Here is a 4312-nt window from a genome sequence, read left to right as displayed (position 1 = left end):
TTTTTTTTTTTTTTTAGAAAGGGTCCTGGCTTTCCTGGAACTTACTATGTAGGCCAGCTAGCCTCAAACCTGCAGAGATCCTCCTGCCTCTGCTGGGATTATTGGCATGCATCACCAGGTTTAGACTCAAATGGTATATGTTTAAATTCACATTTCATTAAGCCTTTCATTCTTTCTCTTAATTATTTAACAGAAATTGATTAGTGGTATAATGCAGCTGGTTGGGGTATAGCTCAGTGGATACTGGCATAGCTCAGGCGGGGGTCTATCTGGCTGGGCTGGAGTGTAGTCACTGGGTTGGGGTATCTCACTGGGCTGAAGTGTATCAGTGCTGGTGAACATACCTTGAGGATGGGGTTATGCTGGCTCAGATAAATGGGTTCCATCCCTAACACTGAAAAAGCAAAAGTTAGCCAGGTGGTGCCAACAGAGGCAGGTGCATCTCTGTGAGATCGAGGCCAGCCTGATCTACAAATTGAATTCCAGGACAGCCAGGGCTACACAGAGAAACCCTATCTTGAAAATAAATGAAGGAAGGAAGGAAAGAAGAGAGGAACGAAAAGAAAGGAAGGAAGGAAGAAAGGAAGGGAGGGAGGGAGGAAGGAAGGAAAGGAAGGAAGGAAGGAAGGAAGGGAGGGAGGGAGGGAGGGAGGAAGGAAGGAGGAAGGAAGGAAGGAAGGAAGGAAGGAAGGAAGGAAGGAAGGAAAGAAGAGAGGAACGAAAAGAAAGGAAGGAAGGAAGAAAGGAAGGAAGGGAGGGAGGGAGGAAGGAAAGGAAGGAAGGAAGGAAGGAAGGAAGGAGGAAGGAAGGAAGGAAGGAAGGAAGGAAGGAAGGAAGGAAGATTAGGATTGTGGAGAGCAGCTGGGGAAGAAGTCTAGTGGCAGAGAGGGCACTGAAATCGTATGGCCCAGGAGAAACAAATCTCCCTCAGAGCCATGGCTAAAGAAAGGTAAAGAAAAGACAAAGCTGAGTTGAGCTGAGCAATGTCTTAACCCTGTTTCCTGTGTGAAGAGCACTGAGCAGAAGCCCTACAGCCCAGAATCATGGAGTCATTCTTTCCCCTAGAATGTTGGTGAAGCTAAAAGGTTCCTGGGCAATGCTTTGATCAGGGAGTGGTGGTGCTCAGGTGGAGTTCTGTGAGTTCAAGGCCAGCCTGGTCTACAAAGCGAGTTCCAGGACAGCCAAGATTGTTTCACAGAGAAACCCTGTTTCGGAAAGAAAAAAAAAAAGTAGAAGACAGAGAGATGGTTTAGCAGATGAAGCAGAAAAGCTTGGCAACCTGAGTTCTATCCAGGGGACTCCACATGCATGCAGCACACACCGACACACAGACACACACAGATAGATATACAGACACAGACATACAGTGACACGCACAGATTCACACAGACACACACACACAGGCTGCACATACACAGACTCACACAGGCACATGTATAGGCACACGCATGCACACACAGACTCACACAAAGACACTGGCACACAGAAACAGACACACATACACAGTAAGAAAAGAGAAGAGGGTAAAGTCAGAGCCTGAGGTTTTCTCTGTAGAGGGAAGGGGCATGTTCAGACGCCCTGGGATGGCAGGGAGTTTAGAGTTCTCAGGGAATGAATAACTGTGGAGCTGAAGCTTGTGGGTCTCTCAGAAGAACTCCTTCCTGAATGCCCCCAGGAGCTGTGGCCTCAGGTGCAGGGTTTCTAGGCTTCCCTTAATGCCCCCTAGCTTATTCAACTCACAATAAATAGTCGTGGGGGTGTGTACAGTGAAGAGTCCCTTTTTATAAACGTGGATGCTTAGGCTCAGAGATCCCAAAGCTACGTGACGTGACAATAGAGCTACCACTTTACGCTGCCATCACCTCCACACCACACCGTAAGGCAGCCTGAATGGCTCCAAAAGTCCTCATCTAAGAGAGATAGCAGAGCAGGACTTAGGGGAGGGACCTTGCCTCCGGTTACAGAACTGGAAGGTAGCAGGGTTTAGCTCACCCGGGGGAGAGGCTGACTGGGGGAAGGAGAGGGAAAGGCTATCAGGGAGGTTATGTGGAGGAAAGGGTGTGATTGGAGGTGGACTGGGACTTTCAGTTTCCCTGGTAGAGGGACTTCCCCTTCGTTGGGGATTTTGGCTGGAAAGTTATAAGCAATCCAAATTTCACTGTCCGGAGAATCTTTCCTTAGAGGTGCCTAGGAGTTGAAAAGAAACTAAAAGTCATGAAAAGGGAGGGAGTCTGGGCAAGGGCAGGTTCGCCACAGCCTAGATAACTGGGTTGAGTTTCTGGTGACCTCATCAAGCTTGGGGAATTGAGCCAGGAGCACGAGCCTCTGCTATCAGGGCAACCGAGCCCCACGGAACTCAACTGGGCAGAGAATGTGCCCATCCAACCAACGTCTGTGCCATCAACCCTGCCCTGGCACCAGTAACACCCCCCCTTTCCAAACCCTCACGAATACACTTCAGAGGAAAAGACGGGGAAGGAAAAACAAACGTTCAGGACAGCCTAAAATTCTGGAACGGAATTTTCGGGCCTTCCCTGAGGTGGCCCAGAATCCATAGGAAGGCTCAAGGCCTAGAATTGACAGGCGGGTTCACAGAACTGATTTCTGCTGACAGTTGAGCCCAGAGAGCCCAGGCTCATGAAAAGCAACGCTGGGTCCAGAAGCCAGGATTTGAGGGTCTTGAGGGTCTTGGCCCTCTCCTCGGTGGACTCTTTGCTGAGCCCCTCGCCACTGCTGTCTACCTGAAGTGTTTTTTCTGGCTGCCTCCAGTTGAGCCTAGCACCTGGTGCCTTTTTTTTTCTTTGCTGATGCTGGCCTTTGTTGTAGTTATAGCTATCAAAGCTCCAACACTGTGCTTAGCTTCCGTCCTCTGTCAATGGGAACTCTGATGGCTGTACCTCCGGGGTCCTGGGATAAGGTACTCAGTCAGCGCCATAAGCCACCAGCATTACCATCTGTCAGTCCTGCCTGGCTCGCTGAAGATCTCTCCCGTGTTCAGGGATTTCCTTCATTCTATACCCGGGAAGTTCTTGTTTCAGTCAGTTAGCTTCTTCCCAGGCCCTCCCCTGCTGCCTACCCCGCCCGCCAAGCAGTGCTCCGAAGCCTGGGTACTTCCTGGATGACCTCATGCACAGCAGAAACCAGAGGCCCAGATTTCCCGAGGAGGGGGGTTAGTCCTGCCATAAAAACCTGCCTGTTGTCCCTCGGGTCACTAGCCTTTGGCTCAGGAAATATGTGAATCTATGTACAGAAGCAAGGCAAGTTCTAGTGGCCTCCTGATGCCTTCCTGGACTCCCCTGAACCCCTCAAGGCACGATTCGATTCAGCAACTCCCTGAACTCCCCTCCCAAGCCCAGCCTCAGTCAATGGATGTTTCACTGGCTCTCACCCAAAACAGGAAAGGAGGGGGCAGCATCACCCTCCCCCCATTGTCTCTCACTCCTTCTCTGTAGCCTAGGATCTTGTCTCCAAGACTTGTCCCAGGCTAGCCCATCCTTCCAGCCCTACCTACAGAGAAAATTCGCTGCTTCTACTCTCTTCTCCTCCTCCACAAGGCCCACAGGCCTCATCTGACCCTGAATCTCTCTCTTTCCTCCCTTAAGTCACCGAAGGTCTCTTCCACTAGATAGAAAACACGTGTGAGCAGGGACCCTGCGGCTCAACACCGAACCCTCTCTAGTGTGAGCAGGGGAGATTCTGGTAAGTCTTCATGAGCGTGGCTTAGGGGCTCACCTTCTCACTGTGTAACAAATTAAGGCCAAAGGAGAGAGAAAACTAGCAATAGAGTCAAGCAAAAGACTGGTCCGGACCAGATCTGAGTTTTCTAGCCAGACAGATGCTTCAGGAGATTCGAACCCTGGAGCTGAAAACCAGACAATGCCAAGTAGAACTCCCTAGAGCCTCTAGGAGAACCAAGCCCCCTCAGAAGTGTCCTCCTATCCCAAGGCTTCATGTTTGCTATTTTTAACATTAGAAAGCTCACTGGCATCTACTCTCAGGCCTGATAGAGGGTGCCTTTTGTTTGTTTGTTTAGAGATAGGGTTTTCCTATAACTGCCCTGACTGTCGCCCCGAAACTAGCTTTGTAGACTAGGCTGACCTTGAACTCTGTCTCCTGATTGCTGGGATTAAAGGTATGAGCCACCGTGCCCAGCGAGGGTGCCTTTTTAAATTTTCTTTTTAATTTAATTTTTATGAGTCTGGCTGTTTTTGCCTGCTTGTCTGTGTGTACCTACAAAGTGAAGAAAAAGAAAAGAAGAAGAAGAAGAAGAAGAAGAAGAAGAAGAAGAAGAAGAAGAAGAAGAAGAAGAAGA

The sequence above is a fragment of the Microtus ochrogaster genome, chromosome 10 (genome assembly GCF_000317375.1).
Source record: "Microtus ochrogaster isolate Prairie Vole_2 chromosome 10, MicOch1.0, whole genome shotgun sequence".
NCBI lineage: Eukaryota > Metazoa > Chordata > Mammalia > Rodentia > Cricetidae > Microtus > Microtus ochrogaster.
Note: the sequence above shows the minus strand (reverse complement) of the source record.